This window comes from Heptranchias perlo, chromosome 20 (assembly GCF_035084215.1).
Source record: "Heptranchias perlo isolate sHepPer1 chromosome 20, sHepPer1.hap1, whole genome shotgun sequence".
Lineage (NCBI taxonomy): Eukaryota > Metazoa > Chordata > Chondrichthyes > Hexanchiformes > Hexanchidae > Heptranchias > Heptranchias perlo.
In genome coordinates, this window is record NC_090344.1 from 14,581,896 (window position 1) to 14,605,936 (window position 24,041).

General features: G+C 45.1%; 4 non-coding genes across 4 annotated transcripts; 2 read left to right on the forward strand and 2 right to left on the reverse strand.

Moving 5' to 3' along the window:
- Positions 1–957: 957 nt before the first annotated feature.
- Positions 958–1,030, reverse strand: trnav-cac (transfer RNA valine (anticodon CAC)). Its single transcript has one exon. It is a non-coding gene; the product is annotated as a tRNA-Val (tRNA).
- A 5,512-nt stretch (positions 1,031–6,542) lies between these two features.
- Positions 6,543–6,616, forward strand: trnan-guu (transfer RNA asparagine (anticodon GUU)). The gene has a single exon. It is a non-coding gene; the product is annotated as a tRNA-Asn (tRNA).
- Positions 6,617–17,794: 11,178 nt separating this feature from the next.
- On the forward strand, positions 17,795–17,876 carry trnas-cga (transfer RNA serine (anticodon CGA)). Its single transcript has one exon. It is a non-coding gene; the product is annotated as a tRNA-Ser (tRNA).
- A 5,691-nt stretch (positions 17,877–23,567) lies between these two features.
- trnat-agu (transfer RNA threonine (anticodon AGU)) lies at positions 23,568–23,641 on the reverse strand. The gene has a single exon. It is a non-coding gene; the product is annotated as a tRNA-Thr (tRNA).
- Between the last annotated feature and the right edge of the window lie 400 nt (positions 23,642–24,041).

The following is a 24,041-nucleotide window of genomic DNA, read 5'->3' on the forward strand; positions in this document are numbered from 1 at the left end:
AGCCATGATCTTATTGAATGGCGGAGCAGGCTCGAGGGGCCGATTGGCCTGCTCCTGCTCCTATTTCTTATGTTCTTATGTTCTTATTTAGCACAAACACGAAGAATTGTAAACTCACGAGTTCACGGTCCATGTTTCTTACATCATGTTCAACAGAAACAAGGATTCTCCTCAACACGTTGCTGACAATTTTATAACAGGGACCCTCACCCAATTTCGACGTCTACGATGGATAATTCAGAGTCCTACAATGAATATGTCCGATAGGAACGTAACAAATTGCGAGCCTGCGTAGCTCAGTATGTAGAGCAACAGACTTTTAAAACGGATAGTGATCTGAGGATCCAGTGTTCTGGTTGTAAATGTTGAAACAGCTGGCAAGTTCTGTCTTCGAAACGGAGCAACAACTATGGGACAGACGATGCCTGCGATGTGTTGTCAAAGCTTATGTGTTATCTTGTTTCCCAGGGATGGGCAGTAATGCGCTACCTGAAGCGGCAATTGCAGCTTCCCGCCAGCAACGTGTGATTGGAGAGAGCGCGGCCGGACAGGCGGCCTGAGTGTTGTTGCTCTCGTGGCCTCACTCAATGCGGGAGCTGGGGAACATCGAACATCGAAAAACTGATCTGTTTGTTGCCGCGGCTGCAATGTTGTTTATAACTGTATTTATAAACCGAGGCAGCGCTGCAGGATCCTTTAATGTCCTCTCACAAATCAACTGAAAACAATCGCAATGTGCAGCTTTGAGAGGGGCTTCCTGCACAGTCGGGGCATGAAACGTGAATGAGGGCGAGACACTGTCTGTATATGTGTAGTGTTTGAATGTGTATTGAACTATACAGAGAATGGAAAACCTATCGGTTCTGTGAGGTGTGGTATTTTATTCACATTTAACCACAGACTGAATTCTTGCTTTTTTTCATACTTCTTGATTTTTCGTGGGTCACGTTTTCAAAATGTTTCTGCCCGGTTTTGAACCGGAGACCTTTCGCGTGTGAAGCGAACGTGATTACCACTACACTACAGAAACTCTGCTGCAAATTTCGCTATAGAAAGCCCTCAGAAGATAGCTGCCGACTGCAAATGCTCTCAGTGTGGGAGACGGGTCCCTGTCCCGTTCAGGGAATTAAATTCTACAAAATAGTTTACTGTATTAATTTCGAACCGGGGACTTTTCACGTTTATAAGCGAACATGATAACCAGTACACTACAGTAACTCTGCTGCGCCCGTTGTTTTAGGAAACCCTCAGAAGGTCGCTGCAGTCTGCAAAAGCTCTCAATGTGGGAGACCGGTCCCATTCTCGTTTCGGGAATTAACTTCGACAAAATAGTTCACTGTTTTAATTTCACAATACTCATTAAACTCTGAAAAAAGTCGAATAGTTGTTCAAGTCGCCATGAATCAACTAATAACTTTCTGTTTCAGACTGACGGAAATCCTAACTTTTTTTTATTCATTCACCAGGCAGAATACAGAAAGTTCAGAGGGGAACTGAAAGGGGAAATAAGAGGGGCAAAGAGAGGGTATGAGAATAGACTGGCAGGCAAAATAAGAGGGAATTCAAAAGTCTTCCACAGGCATGTAAACATTAAACGGGTCGTGAGAACCCGACTCTGATTCGGGACGAGAAAGGATATCGACTCATGGAGGCAGAGGGGGCGGCCCAAAAATGATTCTGCCCGGTTTCATACAGGGGACCATTCACGTCGTCGGCGAATGTGATAACGCCCAAACTGCAGAAACTCTGCCGCAGACGTTGTTATAGGAAACCCTCAGAAGATAGCTGCCGTCTTCCACAGGCATGTAAACATTAAACGGGTCGTACGAACCCAACTCTGATTCGGGAGCATGAAGGAGATCGACTCATGGAGGCAGAGGGGTTAGTCCAAAAGACTATAGATCAAACTCTGGAACGTGGGTTGAGGCTCGATACCTCTTTTTCGGACGGCTCAGACACGAAGGGCCGAATAGCCTCCTTCTGTGGGGTAACTTTCTATGATTGTATGATTCCATGATATGATTGCCGTCGGGCTCGGAATGGTGTTAATATACAATCTACTATAAGTATACTTTAATCAAATTGGTGCCTCTGTTTGACTGTGAGAGAGAAGAGGCATTAATGGGTAGACATTGGCTGCAGCAGCTGGGTTGCCCCTTTACTTTTCCTCCTGTCCCAATCTTTCTTTAACCTCCTCTGCTGGTGTTGCAGGTTAGATCAGCCATCGCCGTTCAAGGAAGCCTGAGAAGTCTATCAGGGGATAACACAAGAGACAGAGACAGGGAGAGATAGAAAAATGCATGCAATGTAAATAAACTGTATAAATAGAATTATACACCCATTATTTTTTGAGTTCGTTCATGGGATGTGGGCGTCGCTGGCGAGGCCAGCATTTATTGCCCATCCCTCATTGCCCTTGAGGTATGGTTACAGTACAGAAGGAAGTTATTCAGCCAATCGAGCCCGTGCAGGCTCATTGTAAGAGCAATCCAGTTAGTCCCATTCCCCCGCTCCTTCCCGGTAGCCCAGCATTTTTCCCTTCAAGTACTTATCAAATTCCTTTTTGAAAGCCACGATTGGATCTGCTTCCACCATCCTTTCAGGCTGCGCGTTCCAGTTTACAACTACTCGTTGGTAAAAAAGTGTTTCCCCATGTCGCCTTTGGGTCTTTTGCCAATCACCTTCAATTTGTGTCCTCTGCTTTTCGACCGTTCCGCCAATGGGAACAGTTTCTATTTATTTACTTTATCAAAACGCTACATTATTTTGAACACTTCTATCGAATCTCCTCGAAATGTTCCCTGCTCCAAGGAGAACAACCCCAGCACGGGGTAAATGCGGTCAATTAGCTTCAATTCATTTATTTGAGCATTAAACAGCTCTTTAAACATTACTGTGACATTATGGTAGCGTGCCCTCGCGGTCTCAGGTGTTCCATCAAATTTTTTCGGAGGCGTGGGTTTGAATCCCACTGCTGTTAGAATTTCTGCCAATGTTCATTTTGGCCTATTCGCAGAAAAACCGATTGTCGTGCGATGGAGCAGAGGATGTGAAAGAAGCTGAAAGTGAGTGTGCAGATATTATTTTCATCACAATGACTGGACACGTTTCCACAGGTAAGTGCCTCTCAACTTAAGATTCTTTCAAGCAGAGTGGGACAGGTGATCAAAGTGACTGGGCTCCAGCGGCGCAACCAGTCAGTGCGCGGTCCTTATATGACAGTCCAGGGCCGGGAAATGGCGCGGTTTTTAGTCGAGGCCCGCCGAAACCAACCAATTCTTTCCTTGTGAAAATTTCGACCGGAGTTGAAGGTACAATTGGTGTGTGCCAAAATGCATCTAGTTATTTGCATCGCCGTGTGGTTCCTCCGGCGTATGCTGTTGCAATAGCAGATGAGAACATTTCGGACTGAGATGAGGAGAAATTTCTTCACTCAGAGGGTGGTGAACCTATGGAATTCTCTACCACTGAAGACTGTGGAGGCCAAGTCAATGAATATATGTCAGAAGGAGCTGGATAGATTTCTAGACACAAAAGGCATCAAGTGGTATGGGAAGAGAGCGGGAATATGGTATTGAGGTCCAGGATCAGCCATGATCGTATTGAATGGCGGAGCAGGCTCGAACGGCCGAATGTCCGACTCCTGCTCCAATTTTCTAAGTTTCTATTTACAATCGGTGTGTTTCGTAATGCATCTAGTTATTTGTTCAGCCATGTGGTTCCTCCAGCCTACTCTGTCGCAATCGCAGATGAGATGGTTAGTCTTCTTAGTTTACAGAGGGAGGCTTCGGAATTGGAGCCACAAACTATGATTTTGATCCATCTCCAAATTATGGGATTTAGATTGAGCTTTAAACCAGCGCGTTAGACCGCTCAGCCACGATACTTTCCATCTTGCGATCTTCACGTGCTACTTTTACAGGAATAGAATTACTGCAAACAAGAATTCTACCCCTCAAGCACCAATGCTCGCACCGCAGCAGGATGAATGTGTCCAGTTAGAAACCTGTCTGAAGGAACATCCCGTCTGACAGAGCTGGAAGTCCAGCAGATTGTCTTCCGCGGTAAGCAGATGATGAGCCTCCTTCTTGAGAGTGTTTCGCCAATCCAGCTCAGAGTGGATTAAGCATTATAAATTCGGGTGGGACTGGAGCCACTAGTATAAGAGAAAGTGGATGGGGGCTGTTTCCCTTCCTTGACAGATATTAATGATCCTGTTCCGGTTTTGCTGCAAAATATCACTTCCCAGCTCCGAAATCAACGTACTAAAATTTAACGGTGGTGCGATGCGAACACACAATTTCTGAGCGAAAAGTCCGATGTGCTACCCATTGCGCGACTAAACCGGTTATGAATTATATGATTTCACATTACCCATATGCTGCTTATGAACTTTTGATGCGGTAGAGCAAGTGGTTCGAAAGCTCAGTGGGGTTTCAAATGAACTCCTGAGAAAGTTTGTCCAATGCGTAGTGCTCTCTCTCCCTCTTTCTTTTGCTCTCTCTCGCTTTCTCTCTTGAGCTCTCACTCTCCCCGTTTATCTATAGAGGGTTCGAATACAAAGAGGTGGAAGTTATGTTACAGCTGCACAGAGCTCTGGTGAGACGCCATCTGGAGGACTGCATTCAGTTCTGGGCACCCCACCTCAAGAAGTATGTATTAACCCGGAGGCTCGAGGGGCTGAATGGCCTATTCCTGTTCCTATTTTGCAATGAATGAAACAATAATTCAAGAATAGAGGCGCTAATGTATCAGGATGAGTGAGTGAAGAATGTTTTCTGTTTGAAGTACTGATTTCATTAATTGAATATTCTCTGTGTCCCAGCTCAGTGCAGTCCAGTCCAGAAAAGCTGCTCGCACAAAGTGGCATTTTCTGTGAGAACACAAAAGGCTTGTTCAGGCCATGACAGTACCGAGTGCGGGTAGGTCTGCGCATGAAATGGAAAAGTGAGGTGAAATGCTCCCACGAGCAGCGGATGTCTCTGTTTACATTTCTAAAATGCACACACGCATCGGCCGAATCGATTCAACTCATGGGAAAGCTGCGAGGCGAGACAGGGCTGCAGTTGATCATTTGAAGCAACTGACATACACAAGATTCGGCCCGTTTCACGTGGCATCTCCTGTTTCTGACTATTCTTCCCCTCCCGCTTCCTCTATTCCTCCAGCTGCCAGGTGAATTAGAAGCTTGATGAAAACACAGGGGAATTCATGAATCCCATCCTGACCTGGACAGCAGGGAGGGAGAGGGAAAGAACCGTGCTGGCCTTTGAGAAGGGATGGATTTTGCACATGCCGGGAAAAATAGACACAAAGATCTCATCTCCCTGCTTCTTTGGTATGTGGGATATCTTAATGCTCAGGTGATGATATCACTGCCCCCCGGCCCATGATCTCCACTCGCACTCTCCTTCCAATCTCACACACCTTTGCTTAGGTTTGAAATCGTGTAAGTTTTCACACTGGGATTCAATTTGAAGAAAGCGATGCTGTGATAACCTGGGGCTATTGAGGAGTTGCAGTGCAAGAAGGCTAATGATAACAGTGACAGTTCTGACACTATGAGCGACAGTTAAAGGTGGACAACATTTAAAGTCTCATGCAGCAGGTCTGGGTCCAAATCTTTCACGTGGCATCTCTTTCTGCTCCTGTCACTCATTTTCCTCCACGGAGAGTTCATTTGGAATTCATGTGCGGCTGCATTGCGCATTTTCCAGTTCTGCTTCGAACAATCGGGATTTTAAAGGCACCTCTGTGACCTGCACTTTATTTAAATGAGTTTTGTTCGCGTAGCATTCGACTGTGAAATCGCTCTCGGTTTTCATCTCAATGAAGCAGACTGTGACCGCATTGTATCTGTCAGCGTGTAAGTGGCGAGGTTGGGGTCAGCACGGGTCGTTTTCAACTTTTGAAATCTCATCAATTACAAGAGAAAAGAGACATTGAATCAAACTGTCCCTGTCAGTGATGAATTGAATGAATATCGCTCCAAGCAGATCTGGACAATGCGCAGTGCAGCCGCACAAGAGTTCCAAATCCACCCTCTCGCCACTCGGCAATCACATTAACTGAACTTTACTCTGACCCAGTGTCACCGCGCTGAAATCGAATGTTTGTCAGCCACATTTTTTCTTAACATCGCAGTTACTGGTTTAATGGTGAAAACTGCCGTCCGCTGCATTGTAAGTGCAAGACAGAACTTTGTAGACACCGTGTAGTGCCACAGACCTGCTCGTTGGACCTGCTCGTTTCATCTCCTCTCATTTTCACCACACCTGAATATCACTGGAACAGAGAATGGAGAATCACAGCTCGAAAAATCAATCCTCTCTGCCACGATGTGACTAAGACTTCCAACACACAGATGTTTAATGGCAAGGTGAGTTTAATGTTCAGAAATAATAGAGCACAGATTTTCACTCATGCAAGCTTCACACCCTTTATTTTGGAAAAGTAAACTGATGGTGGAGAGATGTTATATTGATCGCGGCAACCTGAATTTTTAGCTCGTTGAATCAATGGCTCAAAAACAAACGTGTCGAGTCTCTGTGGCGCAATCGGTTAGCGCGTTCGGCTGTTAACTGAAAGGTTGGTGGTTCGAGCCCACCCTGGGACGGGAGGGAAAATTTTACCTTAAGTTTCATGGTCTCGTATTTCCTGGTTTCAAATATATGTTTTGTCTGCAAAAAAATGGACGGTTTCGATGGCCAGCTGAGCACGGCCAATCTTCCACCATTTAACCTGAGATTGCCTTCACGGAAATCAGAATTCTTCTTGACAGACAAGGTCGAAAGATTTCAGGAGAGCCGCTTCACTTTGACATGGATGTTTCTGCAGTGAGCGACACCAGACTGTTGCCACAATAAATGTCAGTCCTTTTATTTTGGAAACGCAAAATTGTTTTCGCATTCCGGAGGGTTTCAGTTCATTTGTGAACTCCACCACTGACACTGCTGAAGGTTGTAGGCTCAGGGAGTGGGACCTCCAGGAGTGGACTGTGAGAAAGCTGGGTTTCGGCATCCTGAAAAATATATGCCGAGGAACCAGAGGAAACCTTACGAAGGAACCGTCTGGGGTTTTATCTGTTAGTTTCGGTCTCAGGGTGAATGATTCCTGACTCCCCGAACTGTCTCACATTAAACTCAGGTCAGATCAGGATGAATTCAGTTTACAGGAGGACAGTGTCAAATATCACCCACAATCGAGGGGGACAAAAGCAGCCATTGGAGAAGCTACGAGATCATTGGAAAAGAAGATGGTGCACAATTGTGGGAATAAAAGCAAACGCCTTTTCAACTGCGTCGGGAGTCAGAAGACCATTAAAGATAGTTTAGGTCCACTGAAAGGCAGTTCAGGACAGATTCCCAGGCTAAGGCAGAGCTGTGAAATGACTATTTCTCATCAGCCTACACTCCTGTGATTGATGCTGAGATTCCAGCTGTGGGATGCGCTGTCGACAATAACATCATAAATATTAAAATAGAAAGTGATGTCATCTTGGATAAAATACGAAATCTCAAAATAGATTGTGCTCCAGGTCCAGATGATATTCACCCACGGGTGTTTTAAGAGATGGGACGGGTGGTCTGTGAGCCCCTTGCCTGTATCTTCAACAGCTCAATAGAGTCAGGGATTGTCCCCTGAGATTGGAAGGTAGCTCACGTAGTTCCCATTTTCATTAAAGGAGACAGGGGATGACGGGCCCATCAGTGTGACCACGATCAGAGGGAAGATGCTTGAATGGATCCTAAGCGATGCTGTTTTGACCACGGGGAAAAAGAAGGAGCCATTAGAGATACTCAACGCGGCTTCCGAAAAACAAGGTCGTGTCTTACAAACTTGCTTGAGTTTTTTGAAGAAGTTGCTCGGTTAGTGGATGAGGGTAATCCGGGTTCACATTGTCCATCTCAGGGGTGTCAAACTCATTTTCGATGGTGAGCCTGATCTGATATCATGGCACTTGGCCTGGGCCACATTCCGCAAAAGTTATTAAACTGGAAATAGATGAAGATGAACTATATTGGTACTTACTTACGTTTAGATTTTATTTATTGCTGCTGCTGCTCCCGATACCTGGCACCTCTTAGCTTGAACCATTGCATCAACATTTGGAGTAAATGACTGGGCTGTGTGATGTCTTGGATAAAAACATGAGGAGAACTTGTCATTAAAGAACTTTGGAAGTGATTTCCATAATTTCACAACACCCTGTGTAATGAGATTTCTCTTGATCACTGCACTAAAGCAGAAAGTAGGGGTTAAGGGTCGCTACTCAGACTGGTAAAAGGTGGAAAGTGGTGTTCCAAAATGATCGGTGCTGGGACGACTGTTCACAATTTATATAAACGATTTGGACTCGGGAATCGGATGGACAATTTCAAAATTTACGGATGACACCAGTTTGGGGCGGGGTAAAGCTGATACTGATCAAGACTACAAAAATATACAAGAAGACATTAATAAACTTGCAGAATGGGGGTGCAATTGGCAAATTAATTTTAATAAAGATGAGGATGAAGTGGAGCATCTTGGTAGCAAGAACAAGGAGGCCTCATAATGCTTGGATAATAAGAGTCTATATGGGGTAGAGGAGTAGAGAGATCTGGGGACACAGATCCACAAATCACTAAAATTAGTGATGCAGGTTAAAATGGCCATTTAAAAGCAAACCAAACACTAGGGTTCGATTCTGGAGGGATAGAATTGGAAAGCTATGTTAAACTTGTATAGAACCTTGATTAGACTACACTTGGAGTACTGTGAACAGTTCTGGTCTCCATATTATATGAAGGATATAGAGATACTGGAGAAGGTGCAAAAAGGATGTCACCATTTTAGTGGTCGCTGGATTTGGTGTCTCTGTGTAACTGATCCCTGTATTTGGTGTCCAAATGTAAATGATCCCTGGACTTGGCGTCTCAGTGCAAGTGGTCCCTGGATTTGGTGTCTCTGTGTAAGTGGTCTCGAGATTTCGTATCCCTGTGTACGTGTCCTTGGATTTGGTGTCTCAGTGTTCGTGTTTCCTGGGTTTGGTGTCCCAGTGTAATTGGTCCCTGGATTTGGTGTCTCAGTGTAAGTTGTTCCCGGATTTGGTGTCCCGTGTAAGTTGCCCTCGATTTGGTGTCACAGTGCACGTGGTCCCTTGTGTATTGAGGCATCGCTCGTGGAATTTTTCACCTCCTTCCACTTTTGCAAAAGTTGTTGACAGCTTATTAAAGCCACTAACTGGCTCTCGGGTCGGGCACAGAAAAAATGAGACATCGTCAGTTTCCCTGAGAATGACAGGTCTGAATTCGAGTGAGAGAACATTTAGCAATTAAACCAGACTGGGCGGGTCGGGCCTGAGATTTTTTTTTATTCGTTCACGGGATGTGGGCGTCGCTGGCAAGGCCGGCATTTATTGCCCATCCCTAATTGCCCTCGAGAAGGTGGTGGTGAGCCGCCTTCTTGAACCGCTGCAGTCCGTGTGGTGACGGTTCTCCCACAGTGCTGTTAGGAAGGATGTTCCAGGATTTTGACCCAGCGACAATGAAGGAACGGCGATATATTTCCAAGTCGGGATGGTGTGTGACTTGGAGGGGAACGTGCAGGTGGTGTTGTTCCCATGCGCCTGCTGCCCTTGTCCTTCTAGGTGGTAGAGGTCGCGGGTTTGGGAGGTGCTGTCGAAGAAGCCTTGGCGAGTTGCTGCAGTGCATCCTGTGGATGGTGCACACTGCAGCCACAGTGCGCCGGTGGTGAAGGGAGTGAATGTTTAGGGTGGTGGATGGGGTGCCAATCAAGTGGGCTGCTTTATCTTGGATGGTGTCGAGCTTCTTGAGTGTTGTTGGAGCTGCACTCATCCAGGCAAGTGGAGAGTATTCCATCACACTCCTGACTTGTGCCTTGTGGATGGTGGAAAGGCTTTGGGGAGTCAGGAGGTGAGTCACTCGCCGCAGAATACCCAGCCTCTGACCTGCTCTCGTAGCCACAGTATTTATATGGCTGGTCCAGTTAAGTTTCTGGTCAATGGTGACCCCCAGGATGTTGATGGTGGGGGATTCGGCGATGGTAATGCCGTTGAATGTCAAGGGGAGGTGGTTAGACTCTCTCTTGTTGGAGATGGTCATTGCCTGGCACTTATCTGGCGCGAATGTTACTTGCCACTTATCAGCCCAAGCCTGGATGTTGTCCAGGTCTTGCTGCATGCAGGCTCGGACTGCTTCATTATCTGAGGGGTTGCGAATGGAACTGAACACTGTGCAGTCATCAGCGAACATCCCCATTTCTGACCTTATGATGGAGGGAAGGTCATTGATGAAGCAGCTGAAGATGGTTGGGCCTCGGACACTGCCCTGAGGAACTCCTGCAGCAGAGTTGCGACTTACTAACGGAAAAGCAGCGGCCAGTTTACTTCGCACCATGGGGAAGGTCTGAGCACTCGGGTTTCTGTATAATTTATTTATTTATTATGTTTGTTGCTTCCCTGGCACCAACCTCGATGGGATGACAATAATTAATTTTCTGTTCACCAATTCCGGCTTTCAATGGCGGGGCATTTCCCCACAGTCCCCCGCGCCTCAGAATGTGCCCTATCAATGAATACAGGAGTCCAGTGCGCGGTGCCAGGACCGGGCTGTGCTCTGAGCATGCGCAGTGCGAGTGGCGGCGAAGGACTGAGGAGGAACAGGCGTGTCGGAGGCCGGGAGAAGATGGGGGAGTAATTGGACCTGTGGGTAGGCGGAGAAGCATCACAAGCACCTGATGGCGTCTTGAGGCCACAAATCCGAGTCCACAGGCCCAGTGTTTGCACCTCGGTGACAGGCCCGACCAGCAGCCGTCCGAAAATCAGTGTGACTGGCCGCCATCTTGCGAGCGGAAGTCATGGTAGAATCTTGGCGCATGCGCGGCCATCTTGGCGCTGGAACAACGAGTGGCCGTGGTTTCAGGGTCCCAGTCCCCGGTCACAAAGAGTGGGCGGGGCTTCTGGGTCCCAGTGACCAGGAACAAAGAGTGGGCGGGGCTTCTGGGTCCCAGTGACCAGGAACAAAGAGTGGGCGGGGCTTCTGGGTCCCAGTGACCAGGAACAAATAGTGGGCGGGGCTTCTGGGTCCCAGTGACCAGGAGAGAAAACCATTGCCTCATTTATTTTATTCTCACTCTGCCCACAGCGGGTGTAGAACTGAACCCAATCAGAGGAGAGGGAGGGAGAAAACTGGGAGTGGAGGGAAGAAATATTGGAGATGGTGGGATGGGTTTGGATTTCAGCACAGGGAGGAGGGAGAGTGTGTGGGACGGGGATTTACGGCTTTGGCGGAAAAGAGAGGATAGAAAGTTCCATAGAAACTAGAATTGTCTGTTCCAAATTTCGATCCTGTATTTAGAGTGATGTCTTTTAAAAACTTTTACAGGGTATTAGAAGGGGATGATTTGCAGACGGGAAATTCAAACCAAAGATCACGTCAAGATCTGACAGAGTCACTCGATTCATCAGGACTTAAATATCATCGACCGATGAATGTGGAAGGAGAAATGTTTGTCTTTTCTGTCTGTGGAAGAAGATTTCAAACATCAGTGTGACTGGAAAAGCACCGAGACACACACACCCGAGTGAGAGTGTTCCAGTGCACTGACTGTGGAAAGAGCTTTCACCGGTTACACAGCCTGAAAAAACACTGCACCATTCACAGCGGGGAGAAACCGTCCACGTGTCCTGTGTGTGGACGAGGCTTCAACTGATCATCCAACCTGGAGAGACACAAGGACACCCGGACCACGGAGAAACCGTGGAAATGTGGGGACTGTGGGAAGGGATTCCATTACCCATCAGAGCTGGAAACTCATCGACGTAGTCACACTAGGCAGAGGCAGTTCACCTGCTCCACACAAAACAGGAAAACCACAGTTTCCGGTCTGGGGTGCGTTTCCTGATCTCACCCGGAGTGGTACTGAGCCCCACAGAGCAGGAAACGCCCAGGCACAGTCCCAGGCCTGCGCCAGACAGTCGAACTTGGGATGGAGCCGATACAGCTCAGTTGAGAATGCAAAAATTTGAAAGTCCCGAGTTCAATTCCGAATTTCAGCAAAATTTGGTTGTTTGGATCTCATTCTTTGGGTCAAATCTCGCATTAATTTACACTGAAATATTAACCGGCGCTGGAGGCTTGGGGAAGGAGCAGAGAAGCATCAAGGATGAGAAATATTGATAGCATCTTTATTTAGCTTTATTTCTTTCTGCATTTTTCTCTTTTTTTTGCCTCTCTCAGCGCCGGCGAACATTTGATTTGAAGCATTTGATTCCGAAACTGATGCCTTTTCCTCATCTCCGCTCTGTCTGTTTCTAACTGCTTGTGACCGTTGAAGGGAACAGGCCCCGAGTTAAACGTTTATCAGCAAACCGACAGAGAGATATCACAGCGGGAATAAAACTCGTTGCTTCACATTGTTAGATACTCAGTGACTCAGTTTGTAATGTGTGTCAGTAAACATACCCTGATACTGAGTGACACAGTTTGTAATGTGTGTCAGTAAACACACACTGATACTGAGTGACACAGATTGCAATGTGTGTCAGTAAACATACCCGGATACTGCGTGACACGGATTGTAATGTGTGTCAGTAAACACACCCTGATACTGAGTGACACAGATTGCAATGTGTGTCAGTAAACATACCCGGACACTGAGTGACACAGGTTGTAATGTTTGTCAGTAAGCATACCTGGAAGAATGGTCCCGGAAATGGAAAGAAATGGAGAGATAGGAAAAGAGACAGTCAGAAAGAGATGGAGACACGGAAAGGTGAGTGAGAAATGAAGGATAAATGAAAAATGAGCGGAAAGATTTTTTTTCTCCGCCCCAGGGGCAAAGGTATATCAAACATTGTAATGAATGCTATTCCAAAAACGATTCCTTCTGAATTTTGCATGAACTTCCTTGTTTGTGAAGTCTGGATTTTCAAAGTCACTCAAATAATGTCGTAAATTACTGATGGCCCGGAAGGGGATCGAACCCGCGACCTTGGCGTTATTCGCACCACGCTCTACCCAACTGAGCTAACCGGCCATTTTTTTTTCTTACGGCAATCGGTTTGGGGCACTCATTGGGTGGTCTGTGTTTTACTTCTTACACTGCGTTATTCGGTTATTGCACGAACATTGAACACACCACATCCCTTAAACATTGTTACTTGTTTCTGCATAAAACTGGCAAGGGTGTAAATCGAAATTAACAGATAAGGAGCACTTTAATGCGACAAATTTAATTCTGGTAAAAATTATGTTCTGAACATTGAAAGCCCACCCCTGAAACACTGCCCCGCTGTGAAAACAGTGGGCAGGACACTGAGGGACTGCGAAAATTGTGTGCTGAGTTTTCCGCAGTGCAATGCTTGTCATGTTCGCCTTTTACGTGAAAAAGCACTATTTCAGTTCCCGCATAAAAACATAGTTTTGAGGAACTTGCTTCGGATAAACCTCCAGTCGTCAACTTGTGCTTCGAGAAGGGACAATTCTTGTTCCTTCCTGTTAACTTTAACAACGGCTGTACCAAATTCCAAGTGTCATAAACTATCAATATTTGAAACCAGACCCTTAAATGCAGTCTGGAAAGTGGAAAACGGTGAAAGTGCATCACATACAAAACACAAAAACTTATTTAAGGTTTCACTATCCATGTTAGTATTTCCGTGATTCTGCAGCACAAAGTTATCGGTTACAACAATTATTCATCTTTCACAGAATTTCATTCGTTTCATCAATTAATTTAATAACGTTCTTTGGTTACTGCAACCACAAGCTTTAGCTCGGTGAAAAATTAATGTTGTTAATCATGCGATGTGATGTTTTTCTCTGGCACAATCATTTAGCGCGTTCGGCTCTTAACCCAAAATTTGATGGTCCATTGACCCCCAAGGGACGATACAATATCCTGGATTTCAATGCGTGATTTCACTGTAAGAAAATGCACCATAAATGAATTTGATGAAAAGTGACTAATATTGTTGACTTGAAATAGTTAGTGTCCAACTTGACATTGCACCACATCGGAATCGAAATTCAGATTCGGGGCCAGAAAAGCAGATGATGCACGGAGGCAGAGGGCAAGGCTGAAGTATTAAATGAGTACTTTGCATCTGTCTTCACCAAGGAAGAAGAAGCTGCCAGAGTCAGTAAAAGAGGAGGTCGTGGAGATACTGGATTGGATAAAAATTGATAAAGAAAAGGTACGAGAAAGGCTGGCTGTACTTAAAGTGGGTAAGTCACACGGTCCGGATCGGATGCATCCTTGGTTTCTGAGGGAAGTAAGGGTGAAAATTTCAGAGTTGCTGGCTATAATCTCCAATCGTCCTGAGATATGGGGGTGGTGCCAGACGACTGGAAAATCTCAAATGTTACTCCCTTTTTAAAAACGTGTGCAAGGATAAACCCAGCAACTACAGGACAGTCAGTTAAAACTCGGTGGCAGGGAAGCTTCTGGAAACGATAAATAGGGGATAACAATAACAGCCAGTTCGACAAGTGTAGATTAATAAAGGAAAGCCATCACGAATTTGTTAAAGGCAAATCGTGTTGAACTAACTTAATTGAGTTTTTCGATGAAGTAAAGTGCCACATAATATGCTTCTCAGCAAAATCGAAGCACATGGAATAAAAGCATGGATACTAAATTGGATAAGTGACAGGAAACAAACAGTCGTGGTGAAGGTATTTTTTTTCGGACTGGTGGAAGGTAGTCAGTGTTGTTTCACAGGGGTCGGGACTGGGACCACTGCTTTTTGATATATATTAATAAATTGGACTTGTCCGGACAGGAACAATTTCAAAATTCGCGGATAACACAAAACTAGTAATTGTAGTAAACAGTGAAGAGGATAATAATAGTCTTCAAGAGTACACAGACGGGCTGGTGGAATGGGCGGACACATGGCAGATAACATTTAATGCAGAGAAATGCGAAGTGATATATTTTGGCAGGAAGAATGGGGAGAGGCAATATAAACTAAATGATACAATTCTAAATGAAATGCTGGAATAGAGAGTCCTGGGGGCATATGTGCACACATCTTTGAAGGTGGCAGGACAGGCTGAGAAAGTGGTTCTGGGCTTTATAAATAGAGGCATAGAGTACAAAATCAAGAAAGTTATGTTGAACCTTTATAAAACACTGGTTCGGCTACAACCAGAGTATTGTGTCCAATTCTGGGCACCGCATTTTAGGAAGGATGTGAAGGCCTCAGGGAGCATGCAGAAAAGATTTACTGGAATGGTTCCAGGGATGAGGGACTTCAGTTAGGTGGACAGACTGGAGAAGTTAGGATTGTTCTTAGAGCAGAGTCGGTTGAGAGGAGATTTGATAGAAGTGATCAAAATCATGAAGGGTGTTGAAAAAGTAAATAAAGAGAAGCTGTTCCCATTGGCAGAAAGGTCGAGAACCAGACGACACATATTTAAGGTGATTGGCAAAAGAAACCAAAGGCGAAATGAGTAAAACTTTTTTACGCAGAGACTTGTTATGATCTGGAACGTGCTGCCTGAAACGGTGGAAGCAGAATCAATCGTGGCTATCAAAAAGGAATGGGATAAATACTTGAAGGGAAAAAATTGCAGGGCCACGTGGAAAGAGCGGGGGAATGAGACGAACTGGATTGCTCTGACAAAGAGATAGCACGGTCTGGATGGGCCGAATTGACTTCCTTCTGTGCTGTAATCATTCTATGATTCGATGATTGGATGGACAGAGCGGTCTAAAAGGATAGGCGATCGGTTGTGGGGAGCAGGGAAACTTTCGACTGGTTGCACGGCTGTGTTACTGACGGCTCGTTGGTCTCGGATTATGGTTTTCACTTTGGGCGTTTCACTAATTGATATGTGAGAGGTCCGGGGTTCAAATTCCTGGACGAGCACTCCTGTGTCACTATTTTCAGTGGAAATTCATTCATTAATTTTTCACATCTTTTCAGCCTTGCAGAATACAGGATTGACTTAATTCTAGAGCATGTTTGACGTTTCGTGGCTGGAATGCAGAGGGTTTGTCGACGCAACACCACATAGGGAAAGGAAAATGTCTCAACGTGGTGTGCAGATTGAAGCTGAATGTGAATCTATCTCTTTTCAGGGGTGCAGAAAGAAAATGCTCCTTCATCGGCCGGGAACCAATCCCCGTCTCCTCGGGTGGCAGGTGAGAATTCTACCAGTGAAACAGCAACGTCCAGACGGTCGCGGCTGCATGTGTCCAGTTGGAAACCTGTCTGAAAGAACATATAGTCTCACAAATCTCCTGTGAGTACCCTGTTCATTCTGATTTACAGCCGTGCATCAAATGCGCTCGCAGCTGCGGTAGTCGCGTGGTTCAGACGTTAGATCTGAAACCCAATGGGGTATTCCGGCAGAAGTTGGAATCGTGCTATCGGCGCTATTGTGTAAAGTTTTGTTCAATGCTCAAATAAATATGAACTGGAGATAACGGGCTGCAATTCCTTCCCTCAGAGAGATACTCCACCGCGGCAGATCATTTTAACTGGGAGCCCAGTGGTCTCTTGCCAAATATCAAGATACGTGAAGGGAACTTCACAATGTTCCACAACTGTCCAAAACTGGGCACCGCACTTTATAAAGGATGTGAAGGCGTCAGAGAGGGTGCAGAAACATTAACTGGAATGGTTCCAGGGATGAGGTCATCAGTTACGTGGGTAGACTGGAGAAGCTGGAGTTGTTCCCTTTGAGCAGAGAAAGTTGAGAGGAGATTTGATAGAAGTGTTCAAAATCATGACGGGTTTAGATAAAGTAAATTTAAAAAAACTGCTCCCGTTGGCGGAAGGGTCGAGAACCAGAGGACGCAGATTTACGGTGGTTGACAAAAGAACCAAAGGCGAGAAAAGGAAATACTTCTTAAACTAGCGAGTGGATATAATCTGGAATGCATCGCCTGAAAGGGTGGTGGAAGCAGAATTAATCCTGGTTTCTAAGTGGAATTGGATAAGTATTTGAAGGGAAAATATTTGCAGGTATACGGGGAAAGAACGGGGGAATGGGACGATCTGGATTGCACTGAAAGAGAGCTGGCACAGGCTCGATGGGCCGAATGGCCTCCTTCTGTGCAGTGACGATTCTATGATTCTATATCTCCCAATCTCCATCGTAAATGCTGCTAACTTGACGTTAGGTTTTTTCGATACTTTTATCTCTCCATCTCTCTCTGTCTCTGTCTCTCTGTGTTTCCCCCTGATGGACTTCTCAGGCAGCCTTGAACGGCCAAAGCTGATCGAACCTGCGACACCAGCAGAGAACGGTAAAGATCGAAAGACTGAGACGGGAGGAAAACTAAAAATCCAACCCAGATGATGAACTCGCAGATAATATCGACACATTAATGTCTCTTCGTCCTCATAGTGAAAACATCAGTAATTTTATTCCAGTGTAAAAAGAAAGAAAGTCTTGTCTTTATAAAGCGCTTTTCAAGACCTCAAGACCTCCCAAAGCGCAAAACAGCCAATGAGGTATTTTTGAAGTGTCGTCACTGTTATACTTGTGGTAGAGTGGATAATCTGCGGATGCCGAGGGAGACAACAATGTAACTTTCGAGAAATTAATTCTGAAAAGTCTCACTTGGCATGACAAGTCGCACATTCAAAACGAATGTGGTAAAGAGAGGCTAATATTGTTGATATGAAATAGTTAGTGAACAACTTCACATTGCTGTGCATCGGAATAGAAAAAGTGATTGGATGGATCGCAGGATGGCCGATCGGCGATGGGTTGCACCGAATTCTGCACTGGTTGCACCCTTTTGGTAGCAGTAGCTGTTCTGTTTTTGCACAGCTGCGATGGCCGAGTGGTTACGGCGTTAGACTCGAAATCTAATGGGGTTTTCCTGCGCAGGTTCGAATCCTGCTCGCAGCGCTATTTCTTATAGATTTGTTCAATGATCAAACAAATGAGGACTGGAGTTGACGGACCGTGTTCCCTCCCTCAGAGAGATGATCCAGCGAGGCAAATGCTTTTAATTCGGAGTCAATGGTCTCTTGCAGAGTTGCACGGCACGTGAAAGAATCTCGACCAAGCTCCATCTTAAATTCTGCTCGTTCGCAAAGCTTGATATTTATCCGATTTGTTTCTATACTTTAATCTCTCCCTGTCCCTGTCTCTTGACTCTCTGAATTTTCCCCTGATGGACTTCTCAGGTTTTCTTGAACGGCCAAGGATGATCGAACCTGCAACACCAGCAGAGAAGGGTAAAGATGGAAAGACTGAGACCGGGGGAGAAGCAAAGGTGCAACCCAGTTGATGTATTCGGAGCTATTGTCCACACATTTATGTCTCTTCGACCTCACAGTGAAAAAAATCAGCAATTTGAATGCAGTGCACTTATGGTAGAGTGTTTAAATGCGAGTGTTGAGACATACAACAATCGAACCGTTGCCATGGTGATGACCGAATCTAAACACTAGACCACAAAGAAACGCTGAAAATTCTTTGGTGCGAACAAGCAGCCCAACGCGGCCTTTCCTACTTGCCTCTTTGTAATTCAGGTCATTATCGTGCGAGACAAGCTGCCCGCAAAAAAATGGCATTTTCTGTTCAAACTACTATCGCGACAGAAGGTGATGTTCAGGCAATGACAGCACCAAGTGCAACTAGGCATGTACATGAAATGGAAAGTGAGGTAAAATACTACCACAAGCTGCTGATGGACATGTTTCCATTTCCAAAATTCACGAACCTGAATGCAGCTCCTGGGAAAACTGCAAGGCCACGCAGGTCCATCATGAATCATTTGAAGCAACTGGCAGTTTAAAGTGGCATCTCCTCCTGCTTCTGTCGGGGGTGAAGGAGAGACACCGTCGTTATAAACGTACAGTTTGATTTGGGACAGAACTGTACAGAGAAGGAGCACATATACTGGGGCTGTGAGATATTCTATATTATTCATATTTAACCACAAGAATATCCGCAGTCAGAAGCTGAAAAGAAGGGAGAGATAAGAGGCCTGAAAATAAACACAGAGCTGAATGAATCACGGAAGATTGAAAGAAAAGTAAATCTTACCAGTTCTGCTGTGTTCCGTGCGCAATCTTGGGCGCTCCCCGACGGACCAATGGTTAGAATTTAATGCTCCCACCGCCGCATGAGTTCGATTCCAAGTCAGCGAATTAACTTTAGCAAAAGTTATTAAATTAGTTACATGAAACTAATTAAACCCTGTTGGTAGATGAATGACTGTTTTATTCACCATTAATCAAACGATAACTTTCTATTTCATACTGAAGGAGATGTTGACGTGGTTACCGAGAGACAGTCAAAACTTTAATCAGATTTTTATGCTTTGCAGGTGATCAAATTTCATCATTTTATAGACTGTATCTTAAGGGTATGATTAAAAGCTCAGTGCAGCTGTTGTTAAATTTAAAATGAATAGGAAATTGTCGCCTTTTATTACAAGAACGCCCGAACCGGTTCTACGATCAAGATGAAAGTAACGCAACGAGGAACATCTGATACAAAAATCCCCACCGGTTTGCTTTTCCAACATAAAGGGTGTGACATTTATTTTCTGAACATAGAAACAGTCTGGTCTCGCTCACGACAGAAATCTCCATGTCACAGCGAAACAGCTCTCCTGCAGTTAGTGCGGCCTCCCTTCGGGCATTTCGGGGGCTTGTCTGCCAAGGAGAATTGTATTTTTCTTGCTTCCAAAAAATACATTGAAACCCTGGAACTTTGAGGCGAAGAATCCTGAGGAAAAATCAAATAAGAGCTCGAACCATCAAACTTCCGTGCGAACCGATAGCACCAACTGGACAGGCGAAGAGGTCACCTGCTGAACCAATAATTAATTGGGCTAAACTTTGAGTTTGCAGCGACCAATATAACAACTGTCTACAGTCAGTCCAAAATGAATGGTTGAAGCTTGTAGGAGTGAAAATCCAAACAGCCGGTCTTCACTCTTAAACCAGCAACTATGAAGAAAAACATGCCGGAGAAATACTCGCTTTCAGTGCGGTGACACTGGACCAGAGTAAAGCTCAGTTAATATGATTGGTGAGTGGCTGGAGGGTGGATTTCGAACTCCTGACCGACCGCACTGTGCATTTTCCAGATCTGCTTGGAGCACCAATCCCTTCAATTCATCACTCACAGGGACAATTCGATTCTCGGTTTCTTTAGGCTGACGCTTGGTGAAATTTTACAAATTGGAAGCGATCAGTGTCAAAGCTAACCACGTCACCGACATGCTCGCAGATACAAAGCGGCCACACTCTGCTTCAGCAAGATGAAAGCCGAGAGCGATTTCACGGTCAAATATAATGGCTAACAAAACTTATTCAAAGAAAGTGCAGGTCGTTGAGTTGCCTTTAAATTCCTGATTGTTCGCATTGAACTTCTTCCCATTGCGTTTGAGAGCCACGTGGGGCGATTTGGGGACTTCATTTCATTTTATGCAGAAGTTTCAAATGCAGTTCAAGGTCAAAAGTCCTGGGATCACTGTTGTTCACAATTTACCAGTGCTGGGACCACTGTTGTTCGCAATTTATCGGTGTTGGGACCACTGTTGTTCACAATTTATCGGTGCTGGGATCACTGTTGTTCACAATTTATCGGTGCTGGGACCACTGTTGTTCACAATTTGTCGGTGCTGGGATCACTGTTGTTCACAATTTATCGGTTCTGGGATCACTGTTGTTCACAATTTACCAGTGCTGGGACCACTGTTGTTCACAATTTACCAGTGATGGGACCACTGTTGTTCACAATTTGTCGGTGCTGGGATCACTGTTGTTCACAATTTATCGGTGCTGCGACCATTGTTGTTCGCAATTTACCAGTGCTGGGACCACTGTTGTTCACAATTTATCGGTGCTGCGACCATTGTTGTTCACAATTTATCGGTGCTGGGATTACTGTTGTTCACAATTTATCAGTGCTGGGTTTGAGAATGCATACGGGGCGCCCTTTTAATAAAAATGCATATGGGGTAAGCTTTTAGTGGTTTATAGTGAGATACCTCCATAGCGAAGTAGCAGTGTGGTGAACCAATGGTTAATATAAGTAGCCCATTTTGCTAGCTAGAATTAGAAACAATGAGCTTCTTCTTTGACTACCTGTTTACGTTATTAATTTTCTTTATGTATAAGCCTGCCTTGTGTTAATCAAGCAAAGAGATATGATAAAGTTGAATTCTAGTATAAGGAGTTGTCATGCAGCTGCATTAATGAATGGATCTCCCTTTGCAGGCAAGGTCAAAAAACATCCCAAGCCAGAGATAAGGTAGCCTCCCTTTTCCTTGGCATACGCATGAACAAGTATTACCTGTGAGTGATCGGTCATTATGTCAGTTAGCATGGCTTGCCAAGACTCAGCTTATGATTGGTTTTAACCCCTTGCTACTCATGTCCCTCCCCACTCTGAAAATGTATAATTGTGTGGATCTGCCGATGTAATTTTGCCTGCTCTATGAGATTGACCAGACTCTGTCAAGAGTTGAAATCAATTCTATAGATAAGGTCAGCTGCAGCTAATAAATTGTGTTAAACTTTCAAGTGTTATTCTCATCAGTTATTGCTGAACCAGACTAAGGGTAAAGAAATCCGGTATCGTCAGGTTCACGGTTGTTCACAATTTATCGGTGCTGGCGCCACTGTTGTTCACAATTTATCGGTGCTGGCGCCACTGTTGTTCACAATTTATCGGTGCTGTGACCACTGTTGTTCTCAATATGTCGGTGCTGGGACCACTGTTGTTCACAGTTTATCGGTGCTGGGACCACTGTTGTTCACAATTTATCGGTGCTGGGACAACTGTTGTTCACAATTTATCGGTGCTGGGACCACTGTTGTTCACAATTTGTCGGTGCTGGGTCCACTGTTGTTCACAATTTGTCGGTGCTGGGTCCACAGTTGTTCACAATTTATCGGTGCTGGGACAACTGTTGTTCACAATTTATCGGTGCTGGGTCCACTGTTGTTCACAATTTATCGGTGCTGGGTCCACTGTTGTTCACAATTTATCGGTGCTGGCGCCACTGTTGTTCACAATTTGTCGGTGCTGGGTCCACAGTTGTTCACAATTTATCGGTGCTGGCGCCACTGTTGTTCACAATTTATCGGTGCTGGGACCACTGTTGTTCACAGTTTATCGGCGCTGGGGCCACTGTTGTTCACAATTTATCGGTGCTGGGACCACTGTTGTTCACAATTTATCGGTGCTGGGGCCACTGTTGTTCACAATTTATCGGTGCTGGGACAACTGTTGTTCACAATTTATCGGTGCTGGGACCACTGTTGTTCACAATTTATCGGTGATGGGACCACTGTTGTTCACAATTTACATTAATGATTTAGTCATAGGAATCGGAAATACAATTTCAAAATTGACAGACAGCACATAATTGGGAGCTGTAGTTAATGCAAAGCGAAAAATACAGGAAGACGTCAGTAAACTTGCAAAATGGGCGTGTAAATGGCAAATTAGTTTCAATATTTATTGTGTATTCCCTTGCCTTGTTTGCCCTCCCTAAATGCATTACCTCATTCTGGAGATTGAATTGCATTTGCCACTATTCTACCCACCTGTCCATTCCATTGATATCTTCCTGCAGTCCACAGCTTCACTCCTCACCATCAACCACACGACCAATTATTGCATCTTCTGCAAAATTGTTAATAATACCCCGTACATTTAAATCCAAATCTATGATCTGTGCTACGAAAAGCAGCGACCTAGTACGGATCCCTGCGGAACCCCACTCGAGACAGCCTTGCAGTCACAAAAACACCCGTCGACCATTGCTTCCTGCCACTCAGTCAATTTTGGATCAACTTGCCAATTTCCCTTGGATCCAATGGGCTTTTACACTTTTGACCAATCTGCCATGTAGGACTTTGTCAAAAGCCTCGCGAAAATCTATGTAGACGACAAAAAACACACTACCCTCATCCACCTTCCTTGATACCTCCAAAAAAATTCAATTCAAACGACCTTCCCTGAACAAATCCATGCTGACTGCCCTTCATTAATCCGTCCCTTTCTAAATTAAGATTAATACTTTCCCCCAGAATTGTGCTCAATACCGAGGTTAGGCTGACTGGCCTGCAATAATTCGATCTATTCCTTTCTCCCTTTTTAAACAACGGTACAACTTCAGCAGTCCTCCAATCCTCCGGCAACACAACTGCAGCCAGGGAGGATTGGAAAATGATGGTCAGAGCCTCCGATATTTCCTTCCTTGCTTCTTTCAACAGCCTGGGATGTATTTCATCCGGGCCTGGCGATTCAGGTGGAGTGATTTGGGGACTTCCTTTCCCTCTTTGCAAACGTTTGCACCGCAGGTCAAGATCACAAGTCTTGATCCAAATTAGGACGACTTCCGTGTTTGAACCTCAAATCGCGAAATGCACCCCGACCCCAACAAGCCCAGAAACAAGAACGTGTCTTCAAATTAACGTTTTGCAGACACATTCCATGAGAGGTCTGTCTGTTCAATGAAAGGGCGTTTTTGAACAGTCATTCGGTTTTCCGTTTCCTCCTGAACAAACACCACAGTGTTATTTTGTCGCTCAATTCCACAAATTAGGTAAAATAACCAACTGCACAAGGCACTGCTGGGAGTTGAACCCAGGATCTTCTGTTTACTAGACAGACGCTTGAACCAACTAAGCCACAGGGCCAATTGATGACACTTTATCTCCACCTCCTCTCATTAATATCTATCAGCGACACTTCACTGTCGGGGGTTCAGGCCGTTTCATCTCTGTCTGTTTCGCTTGTCCGTTCACCTGTGCATTCCGACACTGACTGGATTTCTCGCTGTGTTCATCTTTGTGTCTCCATCAGTGCGTTGATACACGGATGATTATGTGTGATTGTATTTGTTACATTAAATAAATTCGGGGATCAGACAATTGTCGCTCTGACATTGGAGAACTATTGAGTCGAACTTTACAGCGAAGTGTTGTTTATTGTGGTGCTGAAACTAAAAAAAGCGTAAGAGGAGCAAAAAGGGAAAAGGAGGAAAACTTGTGAGGGAAAATGAGGACAACTCTCAAGGTTTTTCCAAATATATTAAGA